The sequence below is a fragment of the Notamacropus eugenii genome, chromosome 3 (genome assembly GCF_028372415.1).
Source record: "Notamacropus eugenii isolate mMacEug1 chromosome 3, mMacEug1.pri_v2, whole genome shotgun sequence".
Lineage (NCBI taxonomy): Eukaryota > Metazoa > Chordata > Mammalia > Diprotodontia > Macropodidae > Notamacropus > Notamacropus eugenii.
Genome location: NC_092874.1, coordinates 429,078,874 through 429,093,429, shown reverse-complemented (window position 1 = coordinate 429,093,429; position 14,556 = coordinate 429,078,874). Strand labels below are relative to the sequence as shown.

The window sequence follows — 14,556 nt, the reverse complement described above, 5'->3', positions numbered from 1 at the left end:
CTACCTCCCAGAGTTTTTATGAAGATCAAATGAGATAATAATTGAAAAACATTTAGCACAGAGTAAACATTATATAAATGTTATTATTATTAATCTGGTCCCTATATCCGTGTTATAATCAAATGATTCTCTTGGTAGGGGATTTGCAGTCATATGCCTGGGAGTAAGATGGATCTGGGAAAGAAAGTGATGGGAGAGGAATCAACCGAGTGTTAAGTCCTGGGGCCCTGGTGGAAGAGGTAAGAAGGTCATTTTCTTAGATGTTGAAAGCGACTGCCAAGCCCAGCCCTTCCTCCTTCCTCTTTCCTTCTAGAGATAGACCCAGGATGACTTTTTCTCTTTGGTGCAGTGGAAAGAGAACAAGATTTGAAATCATGGAACCCAGACTCAAGCGTCTGCTCTTTTTTTTTATTTTTTGTGTGACCTTGGGCACATCACTTAAAGTCTCTGGGCCTCAGGTTCCTTACATATAAAATGAAAGGGTTGGAACAGGTGACCCAAAAGGTCCCTTCTAGCTGTAGATCAGAGGTTCTTGATCATTTTGGGTTTGTCATGAACGCCTTTGCCAATCTGGTGAAACCCACAGACTACTTAGAATAACATTTTTAAATACATAAAACAAAATATATAGAATTATAAAGGATATACAGTAATTAAGATTTTTTAAAAAGTCACATACCCAGGTTAAGAATCTGTGCTCTGGATTTAGGGCCTTTTGTCCTATCACCCAATTCTGGTCCTTGCATTTATTCACTCCTACAACAACCTGCTTGTACTCCAATTATAAGAGCTCATGTTTTACTGCCCTCTTCTTCCCTCCCTCACCACCCCACAGTCCTATTTTGTTCTATTACTTCAAAACAAACGGATAGAGATGGGCAGCCAAGAGAACGTTGTCCTTCCCATTTCCACTACCAGGGCTTTTGAAGTTGAACCTATTATTAATCCCCTAAATTTACAAGTGAGGAAACAGAGGCTAAAAGATGAGGAAATGATGCCTGAAGTCAAGAGCTAATCGGAGACAGGGATTGTCCCTTGGCGAGGGAAAAAGTTCATCTTTAGCACCCAGGCTATTCCTGTAGGTGCCTTTGCCACCTCTCATAGGTAGCCAGCAGAACTCTGCTTGGAACTTTCAAGGCAAATAATGGAATGAAGATTAAATATTAACTTTTGGGCAATTCAACTCTGATCTCTTTGGCCTTCTTAAATGTTAACATGTACCTTTCTGTAACTATAGTAACAGTGAAGGGGGAGAGATTGGAAGACCTTGATGTTCCGTGAGAAGAAAAACAACAACAAACTCTGGGAAAAAAGACAAAAAAGAGGGAAAGAGATACAAGAGGACAAAAACACAAATACAAACTACCAGGCTTGCCTGGAATTTGTTCAGGCCTTTTTTTATCAGTTCCAGTCCTTTCAGCCATAAGTTTAGAGAGTTTGAAAAGTTCTGTGTTTTTGAATGTAGGATGGAGATTCAAACTTAAATACGGCCTAGGGCAAAGTTGGTAGAAGGACAGGTCGGGGGAGAGGGCTTTCCTGCATATGTTTGCTCCTCCAAAGGAAGGGGTGCAGGCTAGCTGGATAGATTACTGGAGGAGTCACGAAGATATGAGTTTGAACCTAACCTTCAATATTTACTAACTATGTGATCCTCAGCAAGTCATTTAACCTCTGGCTGCCTCACTTTCTTCATATGTAAAACAATAATAATAGCAAACTGCACCTCAGGGTTATTTGTAGGATAAGAGCTAATATTTGTAAAGTGCTTTACAAACCTTAAAGTATTGTAGGAATATGATACCTGCTATTATTGTTATTGCTAAGAAGCACATGAAAGTGGAATTTATGGCTTTCACAGCAGAAATAATCCACAGAACAGAGAAACTTTCATCTACTATGGCAAATCTTAGCAAAGAAATTAAGGAGATAATGATTCAAAAACACAGAAAAACCTTGAAGAAGAAAAACAAAAACTGATAACTTTAAAAGAACATGTGACCTCTATACATGAAAAACTGATTGATCACACGTAGAGACAACCTAAGTATCATAGGCTTCCCAGGAGAACATGACAAGTCAAAAAATCTGACTATTCTACTATAAGAAATAAAACACAAATATTGTCCAGAATGTCTAACCTCAGGAAACAAACTATCAATGGAAAGAATCCATAGAAAACCACAAGAAGAAAAAAAAAACAACAATGTATACCACAAACTTCAAGACACATAAAGGTTAAGTTTAATTAAATTAATTTAAATTTGATTTAGTGACGTTAATTACATTAAATTAAATTTAATGACATTAAATTTAATGACAAACAGCAAATTCTTCAGATAACCTGGGGGATGGGGAACTTAAATATGAAGGAAAGAGAATTCTAATTACACAAGACTAATTGATACCTACCAGAAACTACAGAAGGGAGTGGAATAATATGCTCTGAAGAGCAATGGAGCTCAAGATACAATCCAAAGTGAGTATTCCCTGCTAACCTTAACCTAATTGTCAATGAGAGAAGATGAATGTTCAATAAAAGAGAGCCATGTGAAACATTCTTATAAAAATGACATGAGCAGATTGTTTGCTTAGCAACAACAGAAACAAAGGAAAGTTTGATCAAAAACCAAAAAAGCACAAGTAGCAAAACAAATTTCCCCAGAATAAAAAAGTAAAAAAAAAAACTGACAAGATTAGCAAAAATAAGAAAATAATAAGAGGATGATTAAAATTTTTTCTTTCAAAAAGTACAGAGGAATTAAAGTGGAACTAAAATTTAACTTTATTAACTAAAATAAAATGGAATTAAAATAAGAAATGGTTGTGGGGGAACAGGACTGAAACGCCCTGGACTAAATCTCAACTTCAGGTACATCAGTGTTTTTTGTGAGAGTAAATTCCAGAATTTGAGGATACATAAAAGAGGAGAGGGGAATATGAACATATAGGGGAATTTGTGATTAACTCTTTTTAATTAATGATAAACAATGAAGGGAAAATATCATATGTAGTCTCACAATCCCTCAAGAAGAGGGGCTATGGATGAATAGGTAAGATGGCAAAGGGAGCAACTGAAACACAGGGGAAAGAAAGGGAGAAATTTTGATTTTGTGGTGGAAGGAGGTCCAATTAAAGAGCACTCTCATAGAATTGAGAAAGACAGAGAGACAGAGACAGAGAGACAGAGACAGAGAGACACAGAGAGAGAGGAGGGGGGGGGGAGAGAAAGAGATACCATAATGGAGGACCTTACAAGGTATGGATTCAGTTCTTAGAAAGACTTCTGAGAGAATGTTGAGCTTCCATGGACAGCATCCTGTTTTAAGTGAAGGGAAATCAGAGTTCCTGAGGGCAAATAACATCTAAACGGGTGGAATGCCATAGACCAGGGAGGGGATTTCATAGCAAATGGGAAAAATTGATGATGGAAAGGTCAAAAGTAAGTAATGAACTGCACAATCAGGGACACAGGAATACTTCTACCATGGGACAATACCTCTATCCTCTCTTTTTACTGCAGGAATTGATACTTCTAAGAGTGAGGCATTATAAAGGGGGGGAAAAGGATGAGAGGGGAAGATATAAAAAGGCAATAACATAAAAACTATTTAGAAGACAGAAACAAAAACAGTATTTTAGAAGCTTTCATTTCAAGAAGAATACAAAGACTAAAGGAGGAATCAGTACAGGAATGATGAATCAAGGATTAAAAATCTAGAATATATAGAAAGGGAAGAGAATGAATGAAGAGAACAAGAGAAAGAAAATATTTTTAGACAAAGGTGCAGAAAATAGAAAAAATGCTAAGAAAAAAATTTGAAGAGAGATGAAAGGGAGATTTTGTTTAATTAATTAAAAGGAGAAAAAGAGAAAAATATGATAATTAGATAAAAGGAAGGCAAAAAAAGAAATTAATAAGTTGAGAAGTAAAACTCTAAAACCAGATAACAAGGAGGTTGGAGTTGGGAGCTTCGAGGGCTGGTGGGGAGGTGAAGACAGGACAGAGAACTTGAGGGAATAGCCTTAAAGAAAATTAAGCAAAAATAGCCAGAGCCCAAGTGCTGTCTTTGTAGAAATGTCTTTTGTGGTGAATTGCAACTGTGATTTCATGGGGATGGGGAACTTCTAGGTGAGAAAACTCCCTCTGCCAATGCAGGTTGGCACTGTCTCCACAAGGAGATTTAGAGATTTTCCTGGACACTCAATAATTTGCTCAGGTTCACAAAGTCAGCATGGGTCAGAGATGGGAAGTTCATTTCACAGATGAAGAAACTGAGGCCCAGAGAAGAGCGATACATTGCTGTGTAGTGACCGAGTCAGGATCTGACTCCACCTTCTCTGACTCCAAGTCCAGAGTATCTGTAAAAGCAGGTCATTGCCTCAAATCATCATCTTATTTGCCTTCTAGACATTTCACTATTCTAGAAGCAGTGGTATGGTAGAAAAAAAAGGAAAACATTTGGAGCCCGAAGATTAGGTTTTCAGTCCTGACTCTGTTACATCCTGTGCGACTCTGAGCAAATCATTTCATATCTCTGGCCCTCCATTTCCTCATTTTTAGAACGAAGGGGGTTGTATCCTTCCATCTCTGACATTCTGTGTTCTAAATCCCTTCCATCTCTGACATTCTGTGTTCTAAATCCCTTCCATCTCTGACATTCTGTGTTCTAAGTTCCTTCCATCTCTTACATTCTGTGTTCTAAATCCCTTCCATCTCTGACATTCTGTGTTCTAAGTTCCTTCCATCTCTGACATTCTGTGTTCTAAGTCCCTTCCATCTCTGATATTCTGTGTTCTAAGATCCCTTCCTGTTCTGACATTCTGTGTTCTAAGGTCCCTTCCAGCTCTGACATTCTGTGTTCTAAGATCCCTTCCTGTTCTGACATAATGTGTTCTAAGTCCCTTCCATCTCTGACATTCTGTGTTCTAAGTCCCTTCCATCTCTGACATTCTGTGTTCTAAATCCCTTCCATCTCTGACATTCTGTGTTCTAAATCCCTTCCATCTCTGACATTCTGTGTTCTAAGATCCCTTCCTGTTCTGACATTCTGTGTTCTAAGGTCCCTTCCAGCTCTGACTTTCTTTGTTCTATGGCCCCTTCTGACTGTCTTATAGTCCTATGCTTCTCTAGAATTCTGTTATATTTTGTCTAGCTTACAGGAAACCATTCTCTGCTTAACAAAAGACAGCCAGAGTTGTGGGGTTTTTAAAAAATTCTGTCATGGTTGAGAAGAAGCAGGAATGGGTGACCAGTGAGATGAACCATTCCTCATGTTGAATTTCATTTTATAAATTTTCTGCAACAAATTCATGCCCCAAAGTTTTATCATAATAGCTACAGGGCATCGAGGTGGACAGAGGACTGGACCTGACACCGGGAAGACCTGAGACTGAATCTAGCCTCAGATACTTACTAGCTGGGTGACAGGGACAAGCTACTTTATCCTTTCCATGGCTCAGTTTCTCCATCTGTAAAGTAGGGGTAGTAATAGCATCTACCTCCCACATTCATTATGAGGATCAAATGAGCAAGCATCTGCCAAGTGCTTTGTAAACCTTAACAAGCTGTATAAATACCTGCTATTATTATTATTATTAGGGACATATAACATTTCTGTTGCATACGGAGATAAGTACAGCAAATATATGTACGTATATATGATTATTTGAAGGGGGATTGCACATTCCCAAGGGGAGCAGAATAAAGGCTTCCCTCCAGGAGGTACAATGTGAGGGGGGGACCCAAGACTGCTGGGAGGGCCTGGGCCAGCAGGACTTCTTCTTGGGAGAGGGGATTCCAGGAGCTGAGTTGGGGGGAACAGAAAAAAGGGGAGACAAGAGGCCTCAGAAAACCTCTAATGACTTCACTGCTAACTCAGAGCCAACTCTCCTCCTCTCCCCAGCCTGGGCCACATTTCTGGCACGAGGCTGGTTGTGCAAACAGGGAAGAAGAAGACTTACTTAACCATTTCACAAGCTTTCCAGAGAGGATAGTCTCATCCTGTACACTTGTGCAACCTTCTTGTCCCTTCCAGATTACTTTACCACCCTATCTAGTCTGGCCACCTCACCACTGTGCTCAGAGACTGGCATCCCTGGCTGAAGCAGGAATGGTTGTGCTAATTGTGTGACTTCCCATTTCCTCCAGGCTGGAGTGTCGATCCCTCCTCTCCAATCCAAGATCCTCAGCCTTAATCCTCAGTCTCCAGTCCTTAACAATCTACTTTCCTATACTTGCTTCACATTTTCCCCATTCACACCCTACAGTGTGTGTAGATTGGCCTGCCTGCCATCTCCATTTCCATCTTGTGCACTTTGTGCACAAGTTATCTCCAAAACCTGACACGGACTCTCTCCTCACCTCTGTCTCTCAGGCTTCCTTCACAGCTCCTACTTCTGAAGAATTCGTAAATCCTCCCATTTCACACTCTCTCCTTCCTGAAATTGAGCTGGGGCATCCCCAGCTGCCTACCACCATTTTGTATCCTCTTTCTAAAAAGTAATCTCCATGAGGGTAGTAATAGTTTCTTTTGCCATTGACTCCCCAGCACCTAGTATACAGAAAGCATTTAATATATGCTTATTAAGTGAATTGAATGATTAGGATCATAGATTTCAAGCTGGAAAGTATCTCAGAGGTTATTATGACCAACCTTTTGTTTTCGAGACAAGGATAGGGAGGTTCAGAGGGCCTCATCTGGGGGTCACACAGCTGATAAAAAACTAAGACAGAATTCAGGTCTTCTTGACTTCGTGGCCAGTGTGCTACACGCTATACTCCCTGCCTCTGCATTGTGTTGTATTGAATCTAACTGAACTCAACTGAATCTGATTTAACTCCAATTGAACACTGATAGCTATGTGATCCTGGGCAAATCACTTAAACCTTATCTGACTCAGTTTCTTCAATTATAATTGATGCAATTGATGGGAACAATTCCAGGGGGAATCTTCTCCAAGTTCACACTAGACAACAGTGAAACAAAAATCACATGTAGTTTCATTGTCTCTTTCAAACAGAAAATTGAAGTAGGAGGGATCAGAAGGTAGGAGTGGGACACATCATTGGAGAAGCCACTTGGAGTAGCCCCTAGACTTTAAATCTGAAGAGCTGGTCATCTTCAATAGTTAACTGATCCCTTTTGGACTTTGGATCTAGCAACTGAAGTTCAAAATCTCAGTGGGTCTTTTGTTTGTGGAGCTCAGTGTTACAGAGTAGACTTGGAAGTCCCACAGCCTGAGTTGAAATCCTTGTTTCACTCCTTGTAGCCTGTGTGACCTCTGAGAAGGGCTTAACCTCTCTGGTTTTCACTGTTTTCATCTGTCCAGTAAGAAGGTTCTTAGAGGATGGACACTGACACAATCCTCCCTCCTCTTGGCAGAGAGGTAGGGGACTGATGAGCAGGATGTTTCATCCATTGTTGGGCGAGATCGTCACTATATTTTTGTTGAATTGTTATTCTTCATTATAAATGAGGGTCAGGTTCAGGGGTGGGAGGGGAGAAATCTGGAAATGACTGTGATATTAAAAAAATCGAAAGCATCAATAAAACTTATTTTTAAAAATAGAAATGAGAAGAGGTGTTAGGCAGGACTACAGCATTTCCAAGGTCATTTCTAGCTACAAATCAATGATTCTCTGATTTCCGAGATCCCTTTCATTTTAAAGTCCTTCTGATCCTGACTGTAATGGGTTTTGGATCTTTTCTCTTAGCTGATGCTTATTACCTTCATGATCTGAGGCAAGAGGATTTATTTCTCAGTTTCCTCATTTGCAAAATGGGGATCATGATACTTGGGATCCATGTAAATCACAAATAAGTGTGAAAATGGGAACTTTTATAATTCTTCCTTCATGGATAGTAGAGAAGAGAAAGTGAGGAACCAGAACCAAGAGGAGGAAGAAGAGAGAAAGAGAGGAAGGCACTAATGTTTCTAATAAGGTTTTTCTCTCCATGTCCCCTCCCCTGCCCCTTACCTCTCGACCCTCATCCCAAACAGGGCATCTATCCTCTAGCTGGCTGGCTGCAGCCTCCTCCATTTCCTCAGCCCCAGGCCTCGGCATTCAGCATCTTCTGGTACATTTTGTTTCTGTTTATTCTACTACTTTATAGACAGCCTAGGGCCCCACTCCCTCCCGCTGTCTGTCCCCATCTCAAATCTGGTGTGTGTCTCCCGGGAATCATCAGGGGTGGAGGGAAGGGGGCCCGGCAGGCCTTTGAAGACATTGATAAAAGTAATTGAGAACAGAGCCACATTCAGAGAGGCCCACAGGGAAGCAGAGAGGAGGAAAGAAAGGCCTGGCTGCCTGGGCTTCCCAGGGCCTCCCTTGCCCTCCCAGCCCGGGCTAACTCTTTGAGGCCTGGGAAAGGAGCACAGGACAGAGCATGCAGACCCCTGGTAGTTCAACAGTCAAGCCCAGGTGACAGGGGACAACAGGTGATTGGTGTCCAGAGGATTCACACCACAATGCAGTTGGAGTGTGGGGAATATCCTCCTGGAAGAGAAAGATCCCTGGGTCTGATGGCAAGGGAGCTTGGCTCTGGCTCTCAAGCTCCTCATCTTTGAAATGTGGGGTTTGGACTAAATCAGGGCTTCTTCATCTGAGGCCCCTCAACTTAAAATATACATTTTGATAAGTTACTTCAGTATGATTGCTTTCCTTTGTAATTCTATGCATTTAAAAACATTACTGAGGACACCTAGTAAGAGTAGAAAAAGAGACGGGGAGAGAGAGGGAGGGAGGAGAGAGAGAGAGAGAGAGACAGAGAGAGAGACAGAGAGAGAGAGACAGAGAGAGAGACAGAGAGAGAGACAGAGAGAGAGACACAGAGACACAGAGACAGAGAGAGAGACAGAGAGAGAGAAGGGAGAGCTTAGGAAAAGGTCTTAGGGGAAGATCCAAGTTAGAGGGCATAATAGTCCAGCAAGGTCCCACTAAGATTATTTCCAACTGGTGCAGTGGATAGATCACTGGGCCTGGAATCAGGAAAGACCTGAATTCAAATCTGGACTCAGACACTTCTAGCTGTGTGGTCCTGGGCAAGTCACTTAAACTTTATCTGGCTCAGTTTCTTCAATAGTAAGACCATCATAATAGCATCTACCTCCCAGTGTTGTTGTGAGAATCAAATAGGGTAATATTTGCAAAGCACTTGACACAGGACCTGGCACATAGTAGGAACTTAAATTCTTCCTTCCTATCTTCCTCCCTCCCTCCTTTTTTCCTTCCTTTCTTCCTTCTTTCCTTTCTTCTCCCTTCCTTACTTTCTTCCTTCCTTCCTTCTCCCCTCCTTCTTTCCTTCCTTCTCTCCTTCTTCCCTTTCTTCCATGGTTTCCTCCATTAGACTGTGAACTCCTTGATAGCACAGAGTAATTTTTGCCTTTCTTTGTATTCCTAGTACTTGGCACAGTACCTAACATATAGTAAGTCCTTAATAAGTGCTTGTTGACATGACTCTGAATCCCCTGGCCTGCTTGTCCAATTCTGACTATCAGGCTGGAGACGATGTGTGGCATGAAGCGCTCCTTCAATCTTCTTTCATGACTCTTTTCCCCAGTCGTTCGCATTCCTGCAAAACATCCATAGTGGCCTAGAAGGTCCTTTCAGTGGTACCTTCCTTACAGTCCATAGACATTCTCCAAATGAACAGTCCTTTACAAGGGTCCAGGCCCCCTGTAGGAGGATCACTCACCCCTAACATGGGATGGATGATGTGATGCTCCCCTAGGCTCATGTAAGCCTTTGTGCTTCAAAGGACACTGTCCAAACTTTGCCACTGGCATGAACTACCTTTTTTCTAAACAACAAAACAATCACAACATAAAACATCATCATAATCTAATGGAAAATAATAGTTAGCATTTTTATAGAACTTTGAGGTTTGGAAAGCACTTTATGATACGCATTCTCTCATTTTCTCTTCACAACAACCTTGGTAGCTAGGTGTTATTATTATCTCCACTTTACCAATGAGGAAACTGAGGCAGAAAGAGATTAGGTGACTTGCCCAGGGTCATACAGCAAATAAATGCATGAGGGCAAATTTGAACTCAGGTCTTCTTGACTCAGATTCAGTGTTCCATGTATGGTAACATCTAACTAGCTGTCTCTAAATACTTGTGAAGGAAATCAAGAAAGTTTTCATATAGAAAATGGAATGGAAGCTAAATTTTAAAGGGCATAAAAGATTCTAAGAAGGTTAATTAATAAATGTTGATTGATTGGAAGGTAGAGATGAGAAGTTAACATATTACAGGCATGAGGAACAGACAGTGCAGAAGCATAGAGATAGGGTAAGGCATGTCATGTGTAACAAATATGAGGATCAGTATGGCTAGACCACAAAGTGTGGGAAGGGGAGCAATGTATGATGGACAGATATGGAAAGAGAGGTTGCAAAGTACCTTAAAAGTCAAAGTTTAGATTTGATTCCAAAGTCAATAAGGTACTATTAGAGTTAACTGAGAAGGAAAGAGACATCATTAGACCTGCACTTGAGGAAAATCCCTTTATCAGTTGTGTAGAATTGCATTAGAGTAAGTCAAGGTTTGACCTATTAGGAGGCTATTGTCATAGTTTCTACTATTACTAGCTGATGTTTATATAGCCATTCAAAGTTTGTTCTTAACATCTATTATCTCATTGGAATCTACCAACCTGGGAAGTAGGTGCTATCATAATCCCCAACTCTCAAATCAAGAGTTAAAAAACCCTTGATGAGAATCTTGACCACATGAGTACAGAGAAGAGAATAGTGTAAGAGACATTGTGGAAGTAGACAAGATTTGACAAGATTTGGATATGAGGGACAGTGAGGAAGACTGTGAACCAAAGTGATTGGAAAGGTGATGGAGCCATCAAAAGAATAAAAAAAATTTGGAAGAAGAGTAGATGGGTTGGGGAGAAGACAAGTTTTGTACTGGACATGTTGAGTGTGGTGTCTCCAATCTGAAACTCCAATAGGTGGTTGGTGATTACCAGTTGGAGATTTGGAGAAAGGTTAGATGTGGACAGATAGATCTGAGAGCTACCTGTATAGAGATTTTTATCCCTATAAACTCATGCGAGTTGATGGGGTTGCCAAGTGAGAGAATGTAGAGAGAGGGAGAAAAATAGAACACTTAAGACAAGGTCTTGGAAAATACTCAAGTTAGGGGACATGCAATGGAAAATGATTCAGCAAAGGACACTGAGGAGTGGTCAGGAAAATGGAGAAGAGCCAGAAGGGAGGGATAATATCATGGAAGCCAAAAGAGGAGAGTATCCAGGAGGAGAAGGTGATTAACAGTCTCTGAGAAACAAGGGAGAAGAAAAAAATTGGAGTCAATGAACATGCTGAGGTTTTCTTTTAGACATTTGCCTGAGAAAGAAATAAGAGATAGAGAATGATGGTTCAAGGGAACAGCTGGGGCTAGAGGAGACATTTGCATATCAATAGGCAATAGAGAAGAAATCAGGAGATAGGGAGATACTGAACATAGAGGCAAGGTGAGAATGGGGACAATCTGATGGAGAAAATGGGAAGGGATAGGGTCAAAGATACATGTAAAGGGGTTGGTCTTGACAAGAAGGAGTACTTCTTCATCAAAAACTGGAGTAAAAGAAGGAGAAAATGAGGGATAATGTCAAAAGTTGTTGAGATGTTGGAAAGAAGAGCAGAGATAGCTCATGGCCAGTAGGTGAATATTCTTTATTTTCTCCATAAAATATGTCATAAATTCCTAAGCTCAGATTGTGGGAGAAGGGATGAGAGAATTGAGGAGAAAAGAGAAGGTTTGAACAGCCTCTGGCTGGGGAGGGGGGAGGATAGAGACCGAATTAAGGAAGAGTAAAAGGATTGTTTTCCCCACTGTGAGAGTTCAGTTGAGTTTACTACCATTAATACTAATCATAGTACTATTACTACTAGTAGTAGGACTATTACTACTACTGTTGCTACTATTACTACTACTAGTAACTAATCTGGATATAGCCCTTTAATGCTTGCTCTTAACATCTTTTAACTCATTTGATCTTCCCAACAACCTTGAGAGGGAGGTGCTATTATTATGCCCATTTTATAGATGAGGAAACAGAGACTGGGTGATTTGCCCAGTCACACAGCTACTAAGTGTCTGAGGTCAGATTTGAATTCAGATCTTCTTGACTCCCAGTCTAGCTCACTCTTCAATACTCCATCTAGTTGCCTTATTTGTTTAGACATCACATATTTGGGGTAGAGCCTGTTAGTTCATTAGCATAGCTTCTGCTAGCTCTGTTAAGTAACACACTGGTAGGAGTGAAAGAAACAGATCTCAGGTGTGATCCAGGGTTGAGGTTTGGCAAGGTCCAAGTGTCAAAAGGACAATGGAGCAAGGTATTCTAGAGGAGAGGAGAGGGTCCAGTTGAACTAGTTAACAAAGGGGTCCATAGTGGGATGGAAAGAAAGTGGAATTAGAGCAGAGTTTAGAGCCTGGGAGAATCCAAAGGGATGGAGAGACTGGAGGTCATAGGGAGGAGGAAGAATAGGTTAAGAGAGGTAAGGCATAGAGAAAGATGGAATGATAGGAAGGTTATGATATGATAAAGGAATTTTCCTTATATTTGCATAGATTTTTCTGATGGTCAAATGCTCATCTTTGCAGCATTTAGTCTAATTTTACAATGACCTGTAAATCAGATAGAGCGGGATCACTTGATTCTGTTCCTCCTCCCCAGTGACCTTCCCAACCCTATTTTATAAGTGAAGAAAAAATGTCTAGTAATAGGAAATTATTTCAAATCATAGGATTTAGAGCTAGAAGGGACTTGAGAGGACATCTAATTCAGAATTGTCAAACATGTGGCCCCCAGGCTGCCACAACACTCCAGAGTACTGCCTGAATCAGATTAAAATATAATTTGGAAATATTTAACAAAATAAATAAAAATGTAACAAAACACAGATAATGCTAATGTATGTTTTTGAAGTCTTTATGCAACCCACATGGATCCTTGTGTGAAGCTAAGTGGCCCCATTTTGATTTGACTTTGACACAACTGAATTCTAATTCAGAACTTCTCATTTTATGGAAGCGCTCTGGGTTCTTCTAATACCTTTTTGACCAAACCTAAACAACATGGCTCAGTAGGGATGGGAGGAGCAGGGTATGACTCCAGAAATGATGGTGACAAGGTAAGTGAGCGTTCAGCCCCGCATATACTGCCACTGCAGTGTGGTAGTGATGGTGACACCTTTCTTCTCTGACCCATGATGTGAGGACCCCAGAATCCCAACATGTTAGATATGCATGTACCCCTTAGAACTCACCCAGTCTGATCTCTTCAGGCCCAGAAAGGGGAAGTCACTCACCAAGGGACACCCAGAGGGGCTGTAGGAGATATAATAATCATCATCTTATTTAATATATGACATACTGGCTGAACTTGGCTTTGGATGAGAAAACATAAGCCCAAGGACCAGTAGATTTTAGAGTTTAAAGGTACCTCAGAGGCCCTATAGTTCAATGTGCTCATTTTACAGATGAAGGAATGACCCCAGAGAAGGGGGCTTGCATAACGTGCTCAAGACAGGGTAAGTTGTGATTCAAACCCAAGTCTTTGGGCTAAAAATTCAAAGTATGTTCATTCAAACCATGAAGGGAGATAATACCACAATAATAGCTGACATTCTTCAAATTGACAAAGTATTTCACATACAATATCACATGTTTCACCAAAGAAATCCCATAAGAAAGAAATCTTAAATCTCATAAGTACTACATTTGTGATCATTTCCTTTTTTCAGTTGATGAAACTGAGACTTTGAGAGGTTGTGACTTTCCTATGATCACACAGGTAGTTAGTGTTAGAGGTAGAATTTGAATCCAACTCTTTTCTGATAACAATATTCAAACTATCCCCTATAGTTAGACTGCACAGCTAAGTGGCACCATTGTGTTTGTCCTTTGTTTTCACAGAGGACCATGACATCAGAGAAATGATGACATGGCCTGCAGTTGACTTTGATTTGAATGAGGGAAAGCTGTGCAAAGTCATCAAACTCTCTTTCTCTTCCAGAGCCATATGGGTCCAGTGGCCAGACATTCATCAGGATAACTGGAGACGGCCCAGAATGCCATGGGAGACCCTTGCCCTTTTAGCCTAAGTCGTTTTCAGGTTCTCACTTTGAGTGAGGTAATGCCCATTCAGTTAATAGGCCTCTTTAAGAAGTCAGTCAGAGGAGGGAGTCTGAGTGGAGTAGATGGTGGGGATGGTAGAGTAGAAGCAGGGAACAGCTAGAGCTCTCCCCAAAACTCCTCAAAAAACTGTGAAAATGACTCAACAAATTCTAGAGCAGAAGAAGTCACAAAATGACAGAATGAAGCAAATTTCCAGCCCAAGACAATCTGCAAGGTTGATGGGAAGAGTCTGTTGCGCTGGGCTGGGAGTGGAGTGCAGTTCAGTGTGGGTAGCACCAGCAGGGACTGAATCATGGGTGACTGCTGTGGATTCCAGACTTCTCAACCCACAAAAGCTAAAGACAGCTTCAAAGGTCAGTGGGAAGGGTCTCTCACCTGGCTAAGAGGGGAGCA

The 14,556-nt window shown here is 40.9% G+C and overlaps 1 long non-coding RNA gene across 3 annotated transcripts in view; it reads left to right on the top strand.

The window, feature by feature from the left end:
• The window catches only part of LOC140497425 (uncharacterized), a 40,362-nt gene extending 26,052 nt beyond the window's left edge, over positions 1–14,310 (top strand). For all 3 annotated transcript variants that reach the window (XR_011964682.1, XR_011964681.1, XR_011964683.1), the window contains 2 exons: positions 139–239; positions 14,042–14,310. This is a non-coding gene — a long non-coding RNA (uncharacterized lncRNA). The remainder of the gene's footprint in view (positions 1–138; positions 240–14,041) is intronic.
• The last annotated feature ends 246 nt before the right edge of the window (positions 14,311–14,556 follow it).